The 23,215-nt window shown below is 48.2% G+C and overlaps 1 long non-coding RNA gene across 2 annotated transcripts in view; it reads left to right on the top strand.

The window, feature by feature from the left end:
* Nucleotides 1–23,215, top strand: part of LOC309345042 — a 46,787-nt gene that overhangs the window by 5,674 nt on the left and 17,898 nt on the right. The window lies entirely within an intron of this gene.

Below are 23,215 nucleotides of genomic sequence, written 5' to 3'. Positions count from 1 at the left end.
TTATTTTACCCTTGCAACTGAATGTCCTTTTATTTAGCTATAACATGTTTTGGCTGCATCCTCTGCCAGAAATAGAACCCAAATAGCGCCCAGAAATGAATCAATAAAATGCTATTTTCCTTTTCATTTTATGACTTGCATGTCACTTGCACGTTGGTGTTTTTTTTTGAAAAAGAAACACACAGAAATGACACATTTTCTATAAAGAAAATAAGGAAATCATCTGTAGACTGTGCTTACGCAAATAGAGCTTTTTGATAGACTTGAGACTGTTAATTTTTTATAAAGTAGAAGCTGCAATCCTAAACACACTCACTAGTGAAGAAGACCCAGTAAACCCAATGGGGCTTCTTTTTGAGCAAATATGAATAGGATTTTGCTGTAAGGGGTCGGATCTTAGTTTAAAAACTTTGAAAAGTTCAGCCTAGTAGGTGTATAATTAACCTGGAGAGGAACTAGGACAGGCACAGGCAAACTCGGCCCTCCAGATGTTTTGGGACTACAATTCCCATCACCCCTGACCACTGGTCCTGTTAGCTAGGGGTGATGGGAGTTGTAGTCCCAAAACATCTGGAGGGCAGAGTTTGCCTATGCCTGAACTAGGAGGAGAAATGGATATTAGGCCAGAGAAAGTTCCAGAGAGACAGAAAGAAAATGGCAGGTGGAAACCAAATCAGTACCTCCAGCACCTGAAAAGTTTGGACAACTAAATCAATGTCTGTTTGGGTTTCACAGAAGACTTTCTAACTCGAATGTGCTGCCAAGTATTGTTTTGGGGAAAGTGAATTTAAATAGGTTTGCATTAGAAGAAGAACAGAACCAACTTTCTCCCTGCCCCTAATACTGGTCAACGCTCAGTAGGACAGTAGAACTGAGACTCCACCTGTCTGGACAATATTTTATTTCAGGCAATGAGATCGCGAGAGGATGAATCCCTCAGCTTTTAGTCATCTCCTTGACTTCTCTCTGCACACGGTTCACAGAATGCCAATTCCCAAGAGTTAACTGAGATCACTTTTATTACTTTGGAACAGGGGTCAGCAAACTTTTTCAGCAGACCTTGTGGGGGTGGCCGGACTATATTTTGAAGAAAGAAAATATGAACGAATTCCTATGCTCCACAAATAACCCAGAGATGCGTTTTACATAAAAGGACACATTCTACTCATGTAAAAACACGCTGATTCCTGGACCATCAGCAGGCTGGATTTAGAAGGCTATTGGGCTGGATCCGGCTCCCAGGCCTTAGTTTGCCTACCCATGGGAAAGAGTAACCTTCTTGGGCTATGCAGATATAGCAACAGTTGAAAATATATATAAATTAAAACCTAGTCACTAAGATATAACCTAAATTTATCATTTAAGGCCTTAATCATTATGATACCACAGCTTTGTTCCCTAAGTTTTATGGCAATCACACTGAATTTGGTTACCCTTAACGTGATCTCAGGATCCTTGTCCTCTACCAGGGATTTTAGACATTGAAGTTTGGATTCATTTGGAGATTTTTGCAAAGCAGGGGTAATAAATACCAAGCGTATAACCCCATAGAGACGGCAGCGTAACAAGGCATGAGAGGCAGTTTCTACCTCCATCAAGCTGCAGGGGCAGACTCGTTCCACGTATGGTTTATCCTCAAATCTGCCCTGCAAAAGACTCTACTGATGGAGGATCTTTCTCATAGTCTGAAGAGGGTGCCTGGGACTTGGCTTCAATGTCTGTCTGGCTCGTTGCATTGCAAATTTATTTATTTTAAAAATGCACACATCACAGCGCCACAGAACTATTCCAGTGTTAAATGGTGCGCAAATGAATGTTCAGAATGCGCCTATTCCTGTGTCTTCAGCGTCTTGTTTCCTCAATAGTCTTCTGCAGTTTGGCACCTACCCAGATTAGGCAGAGAGTGTCCTGGTTGGAGGGTCTAAGAAAGCCGATAGGGTGCTCAGGGATGCAAAGCCTCTGTAGTAAAACCATGAGACGTATTTTGTGCACACTCAGTAAGCGGAGAAGGGTCTGGTCGCCGGCTTGGAATCTGAACACTGGCAAATCCGACTGGGAAGCAGGAACGTGAACAATGTGGACGCTTGAAGTTTCTCACAGCGGCACATGCCATTCATTCGAGCCAGCTGATCAAATGTGGGAAACGGTGGAAGGTTTTCTCAGCTGTACAGGAGCAAGTGCCTCCCCATGTTTGCATGGCCATGGGAACACTGTGCATGCACCCTGCTGCGGTCGTTGCTGTGGTGCTCCGTTGCCCAGCACAAAGGGAGGCCTTGGCCGGGGCTGGGCAGCGGTGAGAGGCCTCCCTGGACCCCGGGCTTCCCATCCGCTGCGTTGCTGTGCTAACTGGGAGGGAGAAGGGTGCTGTGGTACGATACGATACGATACGATATCTTTATTGTCCTTGTCCCATACAGAACAATGAAATTGAAAATTGGATTTGATATCCCACTTTATCACTACCTGAAGGAGTCTCAAAGCGTCTAACAATCTCCTTTCCCTTCCTCCCCCACAACAAACACTCTGTGAGGTGAGTGAGGCTGAGAGACTTCAGAGAAGTGTGACTAGCCCAAGGTCACCCAGCAGCTGCATGTGGAGGAGCAGGGAATCGAACCCGGTTCACCAGATTACGAGTCCACTGCTCGTATCCACTACACCACACTGGCTCTCTACAAAATCTACATAAGACATAAGACATTCAAAAACCCCTAAAAACTCTGAAACCCCATTTTAAAATACAATATACTATAGAGACTCCTTATGCTGCGTTTAGAACCAGAATTGCATTGCGTAGAAACTGTTTCTCAGGTGGCTAGTCCTAGTTTTCATAACCCTGTACCTTCTTCCAGAAGGCAGAAGCTGAAAGAGATCATTTCCAGGGTGCGTACTATCCTGCGCTATCTCTGCAGCTTTCTTATGGCACCTGACAGCATAGATTTGATCTAAGGTGGGAAGAGTGCACCCAATTATTCTCTCTGCAGTCTTTACAACCCTGGACAGCATTGTTTTTCCCCCAAACCACACACACAGACCAAAGGTCAGTGCAGTGCACCACCGCCACTGCTGTCACGTCATGCTGGCCTTCCCACCACCAGAGCCCTCCTCTCTCTCTCCCGGCAAGGACAGTGATGTGGCTGACAGCAGGCCAGCACCCCTCCCTGCCCACTGCCCCTGAGGCCCACTATATAAGAAGGCATGCATGAGAACGGGCCTTTTGTGTGATGGCTCCCCGACTGTAGAATGCTCTACCCAGAGAGGCTCACCTGGTGCCATCATGACGGGCAAAAACATTCCTTTTTACTCACACCTTTGGCCATGAAATAATCTATGGCGTCTTAAAGGTGTGAGGGCAGGGACTGTTCATGATTAATTGTATTATAATGCTATTGCAAGGGATGCGGGTGGGGCTGTGGGTTAAACCACAGAGCCTAGGACTTGCCGATCAGAAGATTGGCGGTTCAAATCCCCACGACGGGGTGAGCTCCCGTTGCTCTGTCCCAGCTCTTGCCAACCTAGCAGTTCAAAAGCACGTCAAAGTGCAAGTAGATAAATAGGTACCGCTCCGGCGGTAAGGTGAACGGTATTTCCGTGCGCTGCTCTGGTTCGCCAGAAGCGGTTTAGTCAAGCTGGCCACATGATCCGGAAGCTGTACGCCGGCTCCCTCAGCCAATAAAGCGAGATGAGCACCGCAACCCCAGAGTCGGTCACAACTGGACCTAATGGTCAGGGGTCCCTTTACCTTTTACCTAATGCTATTACAATGGTATATACAATGTTTCTTTGGTCTATCTCTAGCCCAGTATTGTCTACACTGAGTGGCAGCGCCCCTCCAGCGTTTCAGTCAGGAGACACTCCCAGACTTAACTGAAGATGCTGTGGAATTACGACACCAGGGAACGATGTTTACATCATGGCATTTTAAAAATCCTCAGCCGTCACGTCTTCGAAGGTGCGGCTTTCCTGATCGTTCTTAACATTTGCCTGAAGAGTAACTGAAAAGTCTTGTTTATGGGATTTGAGGCCCTCCCCTTGTTGCAAGCGATCCTGTACCAAGTTGCAAAAGTGTAAAATGGAACACAACTGTTTGGCTGCCCTGCAGGAGACAAATAGCCCAGGAACAGAAAGAGAGACTACCCAAGTGATGCTGACACACACAACCCCCCCCACGCATACACTAAGTAAAAGAACATAAGCTTTACCACCCCACCCCCACCTCCCATCTCCCCCCTCTTCTCTTCCCCACCCTATGCTGCAAATAGCACCAGTGTCTCACAGCAAATGTAATTGATCTGTAGAAAACACAGCCTTCGAAAGAGACAATGCACGTGCTTTTGTAAACGAGGAAAACCTTTCATAAAAATCATTAAAAACCAAAATAATAATAATCAAATAGCCCATGAAATCGGGAGCAGATAAATACGCAACACACTGTTACCTACAGACTTCCACAGTCCACAAGGGGCCACGGCAGACCCTTGGCAGACATCAGTACAAAAAGGGATCCCCAAGCCGTCATCTTGGAAAACTACTGACCTAGTTCGCCTACTCTTCTCCATTTCCTTATCTTTGCTGCCCTCTTCTGTTTGCAATGTTCTTGAGCAGGCACTGTTGGGAAGCAGAGATCTGCAGGGTTAGACCAATGGCGGCACATCGAGTCCAGCATCCTGTTATCACAGTGGCCGAGCAGGTGCCTGAGGGAAACCAGGGAGCAGGATTCGAGAACAAGAGCCCTCGCACCACTGGCGATTCCAAGCAGATGGAATTCAGAAGCACTGCTGCCTTTGAATGTGGAGGCAGAGGACAGACATCGTGGACAGGAGCCATTGCTAGCCTCTACCTCCATGAACCAGGTTGAGAAAGGCTCAACTTCAGGGTAGCTGCAGCATTTCCTCATTTATTTCATGGGGAATGTTCAGCTGAATCAGTATTCAGGGATCCTTCAGAAAACCCACTTAAATCTTAATTGAAATTAAGGAACAATTATCCACAATATTTTAAATAATATGATATTAATGTTCGTAAGTACCAACCAGCCCTTCCCAGGATTTTTTTTTAGAAACCCAAAAAATAATATTCTTTGTTTTTGTTTTCAATGGATAAAGCAATTTGTGAGTTTGGTCCCATCACGCCAAAGTCATGCCATCTTGATTCAAAATGGGGCCCGGTTTATAGGTGGTGTTTCACCTTCGCATTAACACCCTGGCACAGTCAGCTTGGTATTTACAGTCTTTACTTGCCCTGACCTAGCCACTGTGATCCACGCGGCACTCACCTCCTGACTTGATTATTGTAACTCGCTCTACGTGGGGCTGCCCTTGAGACTGACCCAGAAACTCCAGCAGGTGCAGAATGCCGTGGCGAGACTCCTTACGGGGTCCTCATCACGGGACCACATTCACCCAGTGCTATACCAGCTGCACTGGCCCCCGGTGGAGTACAGGATCAGGTTTAAGGTGCTGGTTTTAACCTTTAAAGCCCTATACGGCCTAGGACCCTTGTACCTATGGGACCGCCTCTTCTGGTATGTCCCATGGAGGACCTTACGATCTTCAAATAAAAACATATTGGAGATCCTGGGGCACAGGGAGGTTAGGCTGGCCTCAACCAGAGCCAGGGCTTTTTCGGCTGTGGCCCCAATCTGGTGGAACGCTCTGTCACAAGAGACTAGGGCCCTGCGGGACGACATCTTTCTGCAGGGGCTGCAAGACAGAGCTGTTCCACCAGGCCTTTGGCTAAGGCACAGTCTGACCCCCTCCTTTGGCAATCCCCATAGAACTCTAGCCCAATGGTTGCCATTAATTTGACTCTGAATTGCTTTTAGAATGAATTGCTTTTAGAATGTATTTCAATTAATTGATTGTGATTTTATGTAAACTGTGTTATTTTTACTGTTGTTAACCACTCTGAACCCAGCTTCGGCTGGGGAGGGTGGGATATAAATATTTTTTTTACTATTGTTGTTGTTGTTGTTGTTGTTGTTACATATCATAATCAAATCAAATATCTTTAATACGGTCAATGACCAGAAAACAGTACTGTTTTGCGGGGACAGGAGGCAGGCGGGTGTGGAGGACTCCCTGGTCCTGAATGGGGTAACTGTGCCCCTGAAGGACCAGGTGAGGAGCCTGGGAATCATTTTGGACTAACAGCTGTCCATGGAGGCGCAGGTTTATTCTGTGTCCAGGGCAGCTGTCTACCAGCTCCCTAACTGCCCACAGACTCTTGCCAGAGTGGTACATGCTCTGGTTATCTCCCGCTTGGACTACTGCAATGCACTCTACATGGGGCTACCTTTGAAGGTGACTTGGAAACTGCAATTAATCCAGAATGTGGCAGCTAGACTGGTGACTGGGAGTGGCTGCCGGGACCATATATCACCGGTCCTGAAAGACCTACATTGGCTCCCAGTACGTTTCCGAGCACAATTCAAAGTGTTGGTGCTGACCTTTAAAGCCCTAAACGGCCTCAGCCCAGTATACCTGAAGGAGCGTCTCCACCTCCATCATTCAGACCGGATACTGAGGTCCAGCTCCGAGGGCCTTCTGGTGGTTCCCTCCCTGCGAAAAGTGAGGTTACAGGGAACCAGGCAGAAGGTCTTCTTGTTATTGGTACCCTTCCTTCAGATGTCAAGGGAATAAACAACTATCTGACTTTTAGAAGACATCTGAAGGCAGCTCTATTTAGGGAAGTTTTTAATGTTTGATGTTTTATTGTGTTTTTAATATATTCTGTTGGGAGCCGCCCAGAGTAGCTGGGAAAACCAACCAGATGGGTGGGGTATTGTCAGGGAACTGCCATCGGAGAGACAGGTGGTGGACAGGCTCCAGGAGAATAGGAGAGAATCTGCAGCAGAAGAGGGAACCAGCAGGGGGAGTGCAGGAGTCACAGCGGAGGGGAGGCTCTGGGATGCTTCCAGTGAGAGTAGTGGAGAGGTAACGGGACCCCCGTTGGGAACGCCCACCCTTCGCCGGAAACTGTCACGCAGAGAGTCTCGAAAGCGCATGTCTGTCAAAGAGCTTTTATGTTGGCGTAAATTCCGTAGACGCCCACTGTCAGATTCTACCAGCGACTGACGGAGTCATGCTTTGGGGGCTCCGTTAGTGCATCGGTTTGGATGACCAGCCAAACCCCAGAGGGATCAAGCTTTTACGCACAAGCAGCTCACTATCCCATCACAGCAATCTGACAGTCTTTGAAAGCAGCTTGTGCAAGCAGAAGGCATCATGAGCGAACCATCCGGAACCGGAGGAGCAGGAGCGGGAGCTGGCGCAGATCCAAGCCTGGAACAAAGGTACAGGGCGTTGGAGGTCCAGCTGGCACTGCAAACGGCGAGGCTCGAGGAGAGGAGGGCTCAAGATGCAGATAAGGGGAAGACCACCCCACTTGCCAGACGGGTGCCTGGACTGGTGCAGAAATTTGGGGGGGATCCCCGGAACTATCAAGCCTTTAGGACAGAGATGCAATATGCTCTCAATCTACTGTTTGATGACTTCCCCGACGAGAACTCTAGAGTGGCGTACGTGATTGGCCATCTAGAGGGAGGGGCGAGGGACTGGGTTCGGCCCCTGATGGCAGCCAATAATGAAATCTTAAAGGACACAATGAAGTTTTTCCACGCCATGGACTTGATGTTTTCCAGCGAGATCGAGCAGGGAGTGGTGCGCAGGCAGTTAATGGCGTGTAAACAGGGGAGCCGATCTGTACGTGAGTACTGGACTGAGTTCACCATGCTGATTCATAGACTTGGGTGGGACCTTGCTAGTGAACCTATTCAAATGCTGTTTGAAGAAGGTCTCTCTCCGGCAGTGAAAGATGAACTTTCCCGGGCGCCTAGGGCGGAGTCTATGGATCAGCTGACTAAATCAGCGCTGTCCATTGGGGCACGCCAGGAAGCTAGAGCTATGGAAAAGCGGGAAGGAAAGGGGGAACGTTGGAAGGACTTCCGCATTCCAGAGATTCCGGAGCAGCCTTTCCCGCCAGCAGAGCCGATGGAACTTGGAACAGCGCGCGCGCGCGCAGTTTCAAACACCAGTGAAGGGCGGAAGAAGGAGGGAAAGAGCGGCAAGAGATGCTATCTCTGCCAACAGCCAGGTCACTTTGCCAGAGTCTGTCCGCAAAGGAAGGAATGGCAAGGGATGGCGGGAACTGTTGGGGGGAAGGAGGAAGAAGAAATCACGGAGCCAGTAAAAGCCAACGCCTGGTTGCCAACATCAGGGCACAGCAGCCAGGCCAGGGAGTAATGAATGTGCCCACGCCGGAACCTCCAAGACCAGCGCTTGTGATAGAGGTGTTGCTGGAACTGGCAAACGGACACCCACTGAAGATAAAGGCGCTATTGGATTCAGGTAGCTCATGTAATTTCATGAGCAAAGAGTTTGCAGCTGCACACCAAATACAGACTATCCCATTGAGTAAGCCTTTGCAGGTTACCACGATTGATGGGAGGGAGCTGTTGGGAGGAGAAGTGAGCCAACAGACTGTACCAATGATAATGAGGGTGGCACGACACACCGAACTGATAGCGTTTAACGTAGCCACCTTGGGAGGAGCTCCTATTATCTTGGGTATGAGCTGGCTGGCGCTACACGATCCGCTAGTAGGCTGGCATCAGAGAGTGGTTTCCTTTGGATCAGCACATTGCCTAGAACACTGCAAGGAGGGAGAGGCTCAGGCAGGCGCCAGGGGCACTCTAGCAGGGATGGAAGTGATGGACAAAGGGAGGGTGCCACCACAATACGCTGACTTGCTTGACGTATTCAGCGAAAAAGAAGCAGATAAACTGCCCCCGCACAGACCCTTTGATTGTCAAATTACCTTACTCCCAGGAGCACAATTGCCAGTGGGCAAGCTGTATGCAATGTCAGACAGTGAGATGCAGGAGTTAAGGGAGTTCATTGACAAGAATCTCAAGCGAGGTTTCATCAGAGAGTCACGAGCGGTGGGGGGCAGCCCAGTGTTCTTTGTGGACAAAAAAAACACGGGCAAGCCCAGGCTTGTATGTGATTTCAGGGCCCTAAATGCAGTGTCAGAACCAGTGACTTTCCCTATGCCCAGAATTGATGACATTCTAACACGGGTGAGAAAAGGGAAAATTTTTACCAAGCTGGACCTTAGGGGGGCATATAACTTGATACGTGTGAGAAAGGGGGATGAGTGGAAGACCACTATGTTCACCCCCTTGGGGGCCTTTGAGTACACCGTTATGCCTTTCGGATTACAAGGGGGCTCCGCCTGTTTTCAATCATTCATGAATCACGTCCTGGGGCCACTGCTCTACAAGAACTGCGTAGCGTTCTTAGATGACGTTCTGGTGTACTCAGACAACGAGGAGCAGCATGTGCGAGATGTAAGAGAGGTACTGAGCAAGCTGCGAGAAAACCGGCTGTGGGTGAAACTGGAGAAGTGTCAGTTTCATACCAAGGAGGTGGAATTCCTGGGGTACCGGTTGTCTGACAAGGGATTGGCCATGGATCCCAGCAAGGTTCAAGCGGTACTGGAATGGACAACACCAAAGACCAAGAAGGACGTGCAAAGGTTCCTGGGCTTCGGAAACTTCTATAGGAAGTTCATCAAAAACTTTGCCCATTTAACAGCGCCCATCACGGATTGTCTTAGTAGCAAAAAGAAATTTGTTTGGACGGGAGAAGCGCAACAAGCGTTCGAACGCTTAAAGCAGGCGTTTGCGTCGGAAGAGCAACTCTTGCACGTGGATCTACAACAACCAATGAGAGTGGAGACTGACGCGTCAGACCGAGCGGTGGGGGCCGTTCTTCTCCAGCCGGGAAAATATACGTCTGAATGGAGACCGTGTGCATTCTTCTCGCGGAAGTTGAACAAATCAGAGAGGAACTACACAGTGTACGACCGAGAACTGCTCGCCATTCATGAAGCATTCCGGAAATGGCGGCACTTGCTGATTGGGGCACAGCACAAGGTTCAAGTCCGAACTGACCACAAAAATCTGGAATACTGGAGAACAGCCCGAGTGCTGAACCAGAGACAAGTGAGATGGGCCCAGGAGTTCTCCAAATTCCATTTTGAGATTCGTTACGTGCCCGGCTCCGAGAACGTGAGGGCGGACGCTCTTTCCAGGAAACCTGAGTACTTAGAGGGGGAGGGAGCGCCTGAGGCAAGGCATGTAATCCCTGAAGACCGCTGGGTGTGTGGGGCGGCATTGGTGGGGCAGAGGGAACTGATAGAGGGTACGGAGAATGATGAATACGCCCAAGAGAAACTCAGAGAGCTCCGGAGGACAGAGAACACAGGGGGGTTCGAAGAAAAGAACGGGGCGTTGTATTACAAAGGGGCACTGTACATACCCGACGGGGAACTGAGGGGCAGAGTACTCAAGCAGTTGCATGACAGCCCCACAGCGGGACATTTTGGACAGCACAAAACCATGTGGTTGGTTACCAGGGAGTTTTGGTGGCCCAAGGTGAGGGAGGACGTACGGGAATATGTCAGGGGTTGCGACAGGTGCCAGCGAGCGAAAGGAGAGAGGGTGGCGCCAGCGGGGCTATTACAACCCTTACCCACGCCCGAAAGGCCATGGGAGGCAGTATCCATAGATTTTATGACGGACCTGCCAAAATCCAAAGGCAAAACAGCTGTCATGGTGGTGGTAGATCAATTAACCAAGATGTGTCATTTTATAGCTTGTTCACATGCAGTCACAGTGGAGGAAACCGCCAAGTTGTTTGTAGAACATATTTTCAAGTTGCATGGCGCCCCCTTGAGGGTGGTCAGCGACAGAGGGAAACAATTTACTTCCAGGTTCTGGAGGAAACTTATGAGCTTACTGCACGTAGAACTCAATTTCTCAACTGCCCGGCACCCAGAAACCAATGGGCAAGCGGAAAGGGCAAATGGGGTTTTACAACAATACCTGAGGTGTTATGTAAAAGACAGAGAAAATGATTGGGTGGATAAGTTACCTCTAGCAGAATTTGCCTACAACAACGCGGAGAACGTGTCCACAGGGATGAGTCCCTTCCTGGCAAATTATGGGTGTCACCCCCGGGCATTCCCAGGAGAGGGAGGGGAGAGGTGGAGCGTGCCGGCGGCGGAATATTTTTTTGAAGAGATGGAGGCGATCCACCGTCAGCTTCAACTTAACTTAGAGAAAGCCAAGGAAGAATATAAGAAGCAAGCAGACAGAAATAGGAGGGAAGGTGAAACTATAAGGGTGGGGGACCGGGTGTGGTTGTCCACCCAAGGGCTACCGTTCAAGGGCGGGAGTAAGAAATTGAGGCCCAAAAGATTGGGACCCTTTGAGGTCATACAGCAGGTCAACCCAGTGGCATTCAAACTCAGGCTGCCCAGTCACATGAAATTACACCCAGTATTTCACAGGTCATTACTGTCGCCGTACCGAGAGGGACGCGAGTGGGGGGAGCGTGAGAGAGAGGCCACCCAAACGCCCGTGATAGAAGAGAGAGAGCGCGACATGAACGTGGCAGGAATCATTGATTCCAGGTGGAAGGGGAATCAGGTGGAATATCTGGTAGAATGGGAGGGGGAAGCAGAGTCGGAAAACACTTGGGTACCAGCAGAGGTAGTCAATGACGAGGTTTTAATAGAAACATTTCATCAGCGTTTCCCAAGAAAACCGCAACCCGTGGCTCGATTTAGAAGGGAACACTTTGGGACCACCGATGAGGAAGGAGAGTTTGAAGGGTTCCCAGAGTCAGGGGTGGGTGAAGAAGCCGACTCCGACGAAGAAGAGGAAGACGGGGAGAGAGACGGTACGCCGTGGCTGGAAGTGTTAGAATCCTCGGACGACGAGGAGAGTTCCTTCAGGGGCTTTCCGCCCTCACCGCCAGTGGGAGAGGAGGCGGGAGGGGGTGAAGGGGGCCCTGGGGGGGAGGTGGATGTCAGGGAACTGCCATCGGAGAGACAGGTGGTGGACAGGCTCCAGGAGAATAGGAGAGAATCTGCAGCAGAAGAGGGAACCAGCAGGGGGAGTGCAGGAGTCACAGCGGAGGGGAGGCTCTGGGATGCTTCCAGTGAGAGTAGTGGAGAGGTAACGGGACCCCCGTTGGGAACGCCCACCCTTCGCCGGAAACTGTCACGCAGAGAGTCTCGAAAGCGCATGTCTGTCAAAGAGCTTTTATGTTGGCGTAAATTCCGTAGACGCCCACTGTCAGATTCTACCAGCGACTGACGGAGTCATGCTTTGGGGGCTCCGTTAGTGCATCGGTTTGGATGACCAGCCAAACCCCAGAGGGATCAAGCTTTTACGCACAAGCAGCTCACTATCCCATCACAGGTATATATAAATAAATTATTATTATTATTATTATTAATTATTATATTGAGAACAAGCAGCAAACCAGCAGACAATCCGCTTTCTGAAATACGTCGTAGATGTATATTTGCCTTAAGAACTCCTGATGCATGATCTTATTGAATTTCCCCACAACATCCTCTCATTAAAGGTCAGAGGTTCCTACTTCTTTGACCCGCAGACAGGCTATTATTTCTTGGTCCTCTAGTCTTAAAACCTCTTCAATTCTGTTCCCAGGAACGTTCTCATTTCCCCAGTAAAAATCAGGTCTCTCTTTCTCCCCCTGCTTGATTTAAAAGAGTGCTTGCTTTGACATGTGGTGTTGACAATTTGCATTTTAACAGTTTATAATCATTTTAATCATTTTAAATCGCAGTCTTGGCTGCCACAACTGTCACTGTTTAAGAGTGAATAACAGGGACGTGAGGCCGATACAGAGAGCCTGCCGCAAATATTGTCTTCCGAAATCAAATTGAGCCCTGCTAGGCCCTTTTGGGGGCTTCTCGGAAACACCTGAAATCCTTACCTGCAGAACAATTATTATGCATTCATTTGCGTGAAAGGCAAGTTGCATTTTTAAGGCTGACATGGGGAGGAAATAGTTTCGACAAGGTTTCATCTTACTTTACTGGAGATAGATTTCAAGGCAAATTTGGAGCTTCGGGGATATTTACCGGTATGTGTAAGGGACAGGCAAACAGCATCAGGAACTGCAAGGAGAGAGTGCAGCCCCATTGCTGCCTTTGTATTTAAAAATAATAATAATAATAATTTTTTATTTATACCCCACCCTTCCCAGTTCAGAAAACTGGACTCAGGGTGGCTAACAACAAATTTAAAACACTTAATTGTAATACAACACAGAAGCAGCATAAAATATAGTATAAAAACATGAATAACAATAAAATTCAAAGTTCCAAAATCAATCTGGGGGAAATCCATCCAATAAGCATTAGATCGTCACCAGGGCTAGCTGGCTGAATTAGTCCTACTTGGGCCAGCAAGGAGGCTAGGGGAGAATTAGCTGTGGGGTCTCAGGTCGGGTAATCTTCATAAAAGGGGAGGGGGAGGGAAGAGAAGGGAAATAAAAGATCAGGCTGAATTCAAATTAAAGGCCAGGCAGAATAGCTCTGTTTTACAGGCCCAGCGGAAGGAGGTTAAATCCTGAATGGCCCTAGTCTCGTGGGACAGAGCATTCCACCAGGTCGGAGCCATCACTGAAAAGGCCCTGGCCCTGGCAGAGGATAGTCTGACATCCTTAGGGCTCGGGACCTCTAAACTATGATTATTCATGGACCTTAAGGTCCTCTGCGTGGCATACCAGGAGTGGCGGTCTCGTAAATATGAGGGCCCTAAGCCACAAAGGGCTTTAAAGGTCAAAACCAGCACCTTGAACCTGACCCTATACTCCACCGGGAGCCAGTTCAGCTGGTAAAACACTGGGTGAATATGCTCCCATGGCAGGGACCCTGTGAGGAGCCTCACTGCAGCATTCTGCACCTGCTGGAGTTTCTGGGACATTTTCAAGGGCAGCCCCGCGTAGAGTGAATTACAGTAGTCAAGCCTGGAGGTGACCGTCGCATGGATCACTGTGGCCAGGTCGGGGCAGGAAAGGTAAGGGACCAACTGCTTAATGCAGAGAAGATGGAAGAAATTTGCCTTAGCTGTTGCTGTAACCTGTGCCTCCATGGAAAGGGAGGTGTCAAGGATTACACCCAAACTCTTAACGGAAGGCACTGGCACTAATTGGGCCCCCGCAAGAGAAGGGAGTTGGTCCCTCATCCCCATGCCATCCTCACCCAGCCAGAGGACCTCTGTCTTTGAAGGATTTAGTTTCAATCGGCTCCCAAGAAACCATCCAGCCACAGCCTCCAAGCATCTGGTCAGTGTGTCCGGGACCGAGTCGGTATGACCATCCATCAGCAGATAGAGCTGAGTGTCATCAGCATATTGGTGACAACCCAGCCCAAAGCTCTGGACAATCTGGGCAAGGGGGCGCATAAAGATGTTAAAAAGCATCGGGGAGAGGATTGCGCCCTGCGGCACCAAGGAATGGCGCAGTGATATCTCCCTCCCTAGCGCCACCCTCTGTCCCCGACCAGAGATAAAAGAGCACAGCCAGTTACGGGCTATGCCCTGTATCCCCACGTTGGCGAGGCGGTGGTCCAGAAGATCATGATCGACCATATCAAAGGCTGCTGACAGATCTAAGAGAATCAGCAGTCCTGACCCACCTCAATCCAGTTGTCTACGGAGATCATCTGTTAGGGCAACCAGAGCCATTCCAAAACCAGGATGGAAACTGGACTGAAATGGATCTAAAGCCGATGTTTCCTCCAGAAACCTGCCAAGCTGTTTAGCAAGCGCTCTCTCAATTACCTTACCCAGAAATGGAAGATTCGAAACTGGGCAGTAATTGGATAGATCTAAAGGATCTAATGAAGTTTTCTTTAAGAGCGGACACACCACTGTTTCCTTCAGCTCCCCTGGGAATGTCCCCGTGCCAAGGGACAAATTGATAATTTCAACCAGGGAGATCCGTGCGACGTCTGGGCATGCCCTAATCAGCCAAGATGGGCACAGATCAAGGGGGCAAGTGGTGGGCCTGCCAGCTTGGAGAAATCTATCCACATCAGCAGGGAGTATTTGATCGAAATGGTCCAACACTGGACCCGAAGACAATCAAGGAGCCTCCAGTTCTATTACTGTATCTAAATTGGCAGGGAGGTCATGGCAGAGCAACAGGAATTTCTCTGCAAAAAAGCTCGCAAATGCCTCACAACTATGAGTCAAATTTGTGCTTAAATTTGGTTGTTCCCCTAAGGACGTTATCAGCCTAATTATCTAAAACGTCGTGCTGGGCGAGAGCTAGCGGATTCAATGGAAGCTGCGAAGTAAGATTTCTTAGCAGCTTTCATAGCCATCTCATAGGCTTTCATAAGTGTCCTATAAGATGTTCTTGAAGCTCCATGGCGAGTCCATCGCCAAACTCACCTCTAGCCATCTGAGGTCCCACTTCATTTTCCAGAGCTCCTCAGTAAACCAAGGGGCCCAGTTTCAGCAGGGTCGCAGAGGGCGCTTAGGCGTGATCTCACCGATGGCTGCCAAGAACCAGTTATTCCAGTCCTCAACAAGGTCATCTAATGCGTCACCAGGGGGAGCAGGGTCCTGCAAGGCCTGACAGAATCTATCAGGATCCATCAGCCTTCACGGGTGAGCCCAAATAGGCTCACCACCCGAGCAGGGGAGGAGCGGGAAGTCAATCTTGGCTTTCAGAGCGTAGTGATCAGACCATGGCACTTCCACGGGGGGAGCATGATCACATCTATGCCAGCACCAAAGATCAAATCCAGTGTGTGGCCTGCTTGATGAGTGTGGCCCAAAACAAACTGGGAGAGCCCTAGTATCCAGAGCCTGTGAGGAGGGGGGCGGCATCGGCATTGTCAGGGAACTGCAGGCAGCGAGGGAGGAAAGAATTAGAGGACTGAGGGAACGATCTCCACTGCTCAGTACTGAGTCCTCCTCAGAAGACAGAGAAGAGGATAGTGAGTCTGGGGAGGAAGGGGTGCTTCAGAGAGAGGGGGATCCACGTCACAGGGGAAAACGGAAGGGGCTGAGCCGTTGGCTCTGCTGGTCTCAAGGGAGAGGGAAAAGAGAAAGTAGTTAGAGCAACGGGTCATGAGAGACGGGTCGCTTTGTTTATTCTGCATGTAATCTTGTCAGAAGGAAATAAAGAAAGGAATTTATGGCTGGCTGCCGGGGGTGTTTCTCTGCTAAGTGCAGCAACGCATGCAGCTGGCTAGCTGACAGGCATGGATGTTGAAGTCTCCCCAGGAGACTTAGGTTTGGGAACTCCAAGGCCCAGCCCACCGCCACCTCCAGCAGGTCTATCTAGACCAGCATCCTGTTCTTACAGGGGCCAACCACGGTCCTGTGGGAAACCTGGGCACAAAATCACTCTGGCCTCCCATGGTTTCAAGCAAATGGCATTGAGAAGCATTGATGGTGGAGGCAGAGCGTAGCCCTCCTGGCTAGTAGCCACGAATTGGTCCCACCCCTTTTTAAAGCAATCAAAGTTGGTGGACATCACTGCCTCCTGTCACATTTTAACGATGTGGAATTGCAAATGGAATGGGATTTCTCCTCCATCCTTAGATGCCAGGCACTGAAGCTGGAGGTATGAGCCTTTGGCACTTAAATGTATCCTTATACCTTTCTTTTTGAATCCAGTGAAAGCTGAAAAGTGCTTAGCTTTGGCTGGATTGCTTCCCGATATTGCTCTCTTTATATACAAACATCTCCATAGGCTGCAGATGCAACTTTTTACCCTGGCATTTGACCCTTGAGGTGTATATTCTGTAACATTAAATTGTTTTTAATATTGTGCTTTAATACTAATGTAGTGTTTTTACTGCTGGGCACTTGGGTGGATAATAATTTGTAATCATATCAATGCCCAGATATTATTATTATTATTATTATTATTATTATTATTATTATTATTATTATTATTACAAATTATATACCACCCTTTATCAAAAGATCCCAGGGCGGTGTACATTACAAAACACATTACAAAACATCAATAACATCACGTTACAAAACATAATAAAAGGATATGACATGCAATACTGCAATCAGACACCAGGCGGCAGCCCCTGATCAGCTTTCCCATGCATTTGCTGAAACTCAAGTGCAAATTATAAGAGCTAGATGGTGCTATTTAAACAAAATAATAATAATCACACTTCACAGTTAGAACTGGCTGCTCAACTGGAGATATTTGGAGAGCCTCCCCCGCCCCTCCTTATAATTTCCTTGCAGTTCCTGTGCTCCCTCTGGGTCTCTCAGGGTTCTCATGCCTTAGCCTGGTACCTTAGTCAAAGGACCGTGGCTAAATGTTAGAGCTTTTCTCTTGCATACAGACTGTTCCAAGTTCAGTACCCGGCATCTGCAGGTATGGATGGGAATGTCTGAAATCCTGGATAATCCCTGCCAGTCCATGCAGACATTACTGAGCTAGGTGGCATAGCAGACTGACTTAGTGTATGGCAGTTTCCTAGGTTCCTTATTTAAAGGTAAAGGGACCCCTGACCACCAGGTCCAGTTGTGACCGACTCTGGGGTTGCGGCACTCATCTCGCTTTATTGGCCGAGGGAGCCGGCGTACAGCTTCCGGGTCATGTGGCCAGCAGGACTAAGCCACTTCTGGCGAACCAGAGCGGCGCACGAGAACGGCGTTTACCTTCCCGCCGGAGTGGTACCTATATATCTACTTGCACTTTGACGTGCTTTCGAACTGCTAGCTTGGCAGGAGCAGAAACCGAGCAACGGGAGCTCACCCCGTCGCAGGGATTCGAACCGCCGACCTTCTGATCAGCAAGTCCTAGGCTCTGTGGTTTAACCCACAGCATAGAACCTTAAACCTGTGCGCCCTGGCCTCCATGTCTTTAGGAAGACACACAGTCCAGCTTTCTTGTGGACAGAGATCATTGTCATGCAAACATTGCACATGGGTTAAGAAGATTTTATTAGCTCTCAAAACTTCTACGTAATTTTTCCGTTTTTTGAGCTTTCATGGTGCTTTATCATTGCAAGAAAGATCAAGCAAAAAAATAATAATTAAAACACAGAACAAGCTAACATAGTGGAACAGCTTACAGTGTTTTGTTATTTTTAAAGCTAACCGTGGCAGACAGGAGCATCGAATACAAGCTTAAAAGACCTGGGCATATGAAAAAGTCTCCGCCCGGAGTCTAAAAGTCACTAATGGCCAAGCTAGGCATATCATTAATTACCTGATTGCAATTAATGGGTACAGTTTTTAAATTTCAAATAGCAGGCACAGGGGGTGGGCAATCAAGTGGGGGGGGGCTGTGACATGAGTGGGAGGGGTTGTTACCCCCCTTGCCCCATGCTGTGGCCCGAATGGAAATAGCTCCTTGCTCAAAATTGCTATTAGCTGCAAGATGAAAATTTCCGTTGGAGCAGGAGTTGGTGGGAGATTTCCACCCCTCCCTCGACCCATAGTACTTCTTGAGGACAAGAACAATTCAACAACGAAAGCAATTATATATGTTGTTGCGTTGCAATCTCCATCACCCTGCTCCAACATTAGCTATGTTGGCTTATGGACAATGGAATCCACCAACTTGTGGAGGGCACAAAGATTAAAGCTATCCCACATTAAAGCACCCACAGAGGACTTGGTGCATAGATAACTGTGGAACTCACTCCCACAGGGGGCAGTGATTGTGGGGATTTATGCAGTCAAATATAACTGTGCAGTAAGAAAGGGGTTAAGGATCACAGAGTTTTTAATTGCTAGAGAAGACTCAGATCTGTCATGAGCCCTCACCTTTGAGGAGGGAAGATGTAAGGGCTGTTTCCTGTTCCTTTCTCTCTCTTATCTTCTCTTTGAAGCATGTAACCAAGCAGAAGTCTGAGGCTGTGACTGCCTGCTCAGACCATATGTTTGAGACCAACTTCTGCATTTTTTAACAAAAATAAATCTTACCTTTTTTGTTTCTGCTGTAGACTGAACGATGCATGAGTGAGACCTCTGATTACTGTAAGTAAAGCATTTAAACTTACTTCAGATAGTTGATACATTTTTGTGCTCGCTGTGGCAAAAGCAGAAATGAAAACAATTTCAGATACAAAATATCAATCAAAGCAACAACTAAAACAGATTGTAACCAGGGGGCCTCCACTACTATACAAAGTGGCTTTCAGATTCCTCAACTTATTTCCCAACAGTGATGGCCATCAACTCTTGTTGTTGTTGTTGTTGTTGTTGTTTAGTTGTTTAGTCGTGTCCGACTCTTCGTGACCCCATGGACCAGAGCACGCCAGGCACTCCTGTCTTCCACTGCCTCCCACAGTTTAGTCAAACTCATGCTGGTAGCTTCGAGAACACTGTCCAACCATCTCGTCCTCTCCCGTCCCCTTCTCCTTGTGCCCTCCATCTTTCCCAGCATCAGGGTCTTCTCCAGGGAGTCTTCTCTTCTCATGAGGTGGCCAAAGTATTGGAGCCTCAGCTTCAGGATCTGTTCTTCCAGTGAGCACTCAGAGCTGATTTCCTTCAGAATGGATAGGTTTGATCTTTTTGCAGTCCATGGGACTCTCAAGAGTCTTCTCCAGCACCATAATTCAAAAGCATCAATTCTTCGGCGATCAGCCTTCTTTATGGTCCAGCTCTGACTTTAAAAGAGGATTGGACAAATTTATAGAGGAGAAGACTGTCAATGGCTACAAGCCATGATGGCTATGCTCTGCCTGCACTGTCAGAGGCAGTAATGCTTCTGAATACCATTTGCTGGAAATTACAGAGGGAGGTGAGAGTCTTCTTGTCCTCATGTCCTGCTTGCAGGTTTCCCATAGGCATCTAGTTGACCATCTTGAAAGGACCCCACCCCCCATACAATGCAGCAATCACAATTGAAGCATCCATGGCAGATGGCCACCCAACCCATAGCTGTCAACGTTTCCCTTTTTTAAAGGGAAATTCCCTTATTCCGAATAGGATTCCTCACAAGAAAAGGGGAAAGTTGACAGCTATGATCCAACCTCTGCTTGAAAACCTCCAAGGATGGAGAGTCCACATCTTCCCGAGGGAGACCGTTCCACAGTCAAATAGCTCTTGCTGTCAGAAAGTCCTTCCTGATTTTTAGGCACAATCTCCTTTCTTGTAACTTAAAACCATTGGATCAGGTCCTACCCTCTGGTGCAGGAGAAAACAAGCTTACTCTATCTTCCACGTGACAACCCTTGAGATATTAAAAGATAGCTATCACATCTTCTCTTTTCCAGGCTAAACATACCTAGCTCCTTCAAACATTCCTCATAAGGCTTGGTTTCCAGCCTCATAAGGCTTTGGTGCCCAGAACTGGGCACAGCGAAAACAGGATGCTGTTGTGATCTAAATTGTAGCCCTGGCCATGCCTTGTTGCTTAAAAAATAAAATAAAAAATAAGGGGGGTGGAGATCTCATCACAGATTTCCTGCATATTGTGAAGTTTGGGCTGAAAAGTCCCTGCCTTTAAAGAATAGCTTGATCAGATAGGTTGGCAGTATGTCTGTTCCAGAACACAGGCTAGACCACAGAGCACAGCATGCACCTTTTGGTATTCATTCGATGCGCCGTGGACACGGAACCACGACAACGGTGCTTCCATGCGCTACAGATCTGCCGTCTTAATTACGCACTGCACCAATTTGAATCTTTTTATAGGATTTACTTTTTGTCAAGTGCAAGGAATATTCCAAGGTAATGTGCTTGAGATTTCAAGTGTACACAGATAATTGGTGCTCCCTGTGGCTTCCAGATGGTTTTGAAGAAAGCCCCCCCCCGTCCCCCCCTAAAAAAAATAAAATCTTCTGATTATGACAAGTGCAGAAAAAAGGGGAGTGGGGATGCAAACAAATTTTAGGGAGGAAAAAGGAGCAATTCAAGCTGATATATGACAGCTTCCATTCCAGGTGGGAAAGATGCTCAGAGTCTGTGATGGAGTCCAAGCAATCAGGAAATTAGAGGCAGAGGAGGCTGGATTGCACATGAGATCATTATGCACAAATTCAAACAGTTTCTGATGCTCTTAGGATAGGAATGACTATCACCATGAGAATGAGTGACTGGGACTCCTCTTGCTCTGCTGACACCTTACAGAATATTTGGCTTCCTTTCGGAGTCTGAGCCGCAGACCGGCCGTTCCTTTCAAAGTTAAAGCCACTATGCCGCGAAAAGAGCTGGAGGCTTTCCTTGTTGTATCTCTGCGGCACATGCAACGGGTACACATCTCAGGTCAGCTCCCTTGTGCGGAGGAAGCCCAAAGAGATCGGCTGCTCTGGACTGCCAGCCTTGGCGTGTCAAGCGGGAGGGAGGAACGAATGCCAGCAGTCAGAGATAGCGAGCGAGCTTTTCTCCCTGTCTGCGAACTTGTAAGATGTGCTTTCAGATCACACAAAGAGACGTCCGGATTGTGAGGCATTGCAGCTCCTTGCTTCCCTGACAAGTTTTGATATTTTCCCATTGATAACAGCTGGGTTTTATAACTACAAAGTGCAGCTATTGCTTCTGTGTACCTGTAGGCTTTAGCAGTATAAGGAGAGCCTGTCTGTTGGATCAGGCGAAAGGCCTGCTTACTGCATCCTCTGTGTGTGTGTGTGTGTGTGTGTGTGTGTGTGTGTGTGTGTGTATTCAAACATTTTCACAACAACCTTCAAATTAAGCACACTGTTTCCTAAGTTGGCTTCCCACCCTCACCATTATTATTATTATTATTATTATTATTATTATTATTATTATGGACGTGGGTGGCGCTATGGGTTAAACCACAGAGCCTAGGACTTGCCGATCAGAGGGTCGGAGGTTCGAATCCCAGCAATGGGGTCAGCTCCCGTTGCTCTGTCCCTGCTCCAGCCAACCTAGCAGTTCGAAAGCACGTCAAAGTGCAAGTAGATCAATAGGTACCGCTCTGGCAGGAAGGTAAACAGCGTTTCCATGCACTGCTCCTGTTTGCCAGAAGCAGCTTAGTCATGCTGGCCACATGACCCGGAAGCTGTACGCTGGCTCCCTCGGCCAATAAAGCAAGATGAGCGCCGCAACCCCAGAGTCGGCCACGACTGGACCTGATGGTTAGGGGTCCCTTTACCTTTTACCTCAGGTTACAGATACTTCAGGTTACATACGCTTCAGGTTACAGACTCCGCTAACCCAGAAATAGTACCTCAGGTTAAGAACTTTGCTTCAGGATGAGAACAGAAATCGCGCAGCAGCAACACGGCAGCAGCAGGAGTCCCCATTAGCTAAAGTGGTACCTCAGGTTAAGAACAGTTTCAGGTTAAGAACGGATCTTCAGAACGAATTAAGTTCTTAACCCGAGGTACCACTGTATTATTATTATTATTATTATTATTATTATTATTATTTGAGTTTATATATCGCCTGTTAGGAACGTGGCCCCCCAGGACCCAGCAGAAGGGTTAGCCTCGGAAAGTGAACAAGAGTCTGAGTTTCCTGAGGAGGCAGAAGGGTTAAGCTTCAGAGCTATCAGTTCACAGGCCAACAGTTTTGATGAGGGAGAAGGGCTGGTTTCCAAAACTGACACCCCAAAACCCTCCCTTCACACTCCTAGCTCAGATGAAGGGGGAGGGTTGGAAGATGGCCCAGGAGAGGCCAGGCTGCCAACAGATAAGGGAGAGACTCTATCCCATGGGTAGGCAAACTAAGGTCCAGGGGCTGGATCTGGCCCAATTGCCTTCTCAATCTGGCCCATGGACGGTCCAGGAATCAGCGCGTTTTTACATGAGTAATAATAATAATAATTTATTATTTGTACCCCGCCCATCTGGCTGGGTTTCCCCAGCCACTCTGGGCGGCTTCCAACAAAGACTAAAAATACATTAAAATGTCACACATTAAAAACTTCCCTGAACAGGGCTGCCTTCAGATGTTTTCTAAATGTCAGGTAGTTGTTTATCTCTTTGACATCTGGTGGGAGGGCGTTCCACAGGGTGGGGGCCACTACCAAGAAGGCCCTCTGCCTGGTTCCCTGTAGCTTTGCTTCTCGCAGGGAGGGAACCACCAGAAGGCCCTCGGCACTGGACCTCAGTGTCTGGGCAGAACGATGGGGGTGGAGATGTTCCTTCAGGTATAAAGGAGAAAAAATAGAAAAATAGAAAAATAGGTATAAATAGAAAAAAAAGGGCACTGGGCTCCCTTATCTTGAGATGGGACTTGAACTAGGCAGCCCTTCCAATAGTGGACTTCTGGTAGGTCTTCTAGTAGAGAACTGTCTTCTGTAAAACAGGACACCTGGTCATCCTCGCCCTAAAGAACACATGCCGCTAAGTTGCAGAACAGCAAAATACTGGATTCCCAACCTCCCTATTATTTCCAACCTGCCCATCATGCATCTCTCTTCCTTTT

The sequence above is a fragment of the Podarcis erhardii genome (genome assembly GCF_964252035.2).
Source record: "Podarcis erhardii genome assembly, chromosome: 1".
NCBI lineage: Eukaryota > Metazoa > Chordata > Lepidosauria > Squamata > Lacertidae > Podarcis > Podarcis erhardii.
The sequence above is the reverse complement of the archived record's forward strand: the minus strand, read 5'-3'. Positions and strand labels throughout refer to the sequence as shown.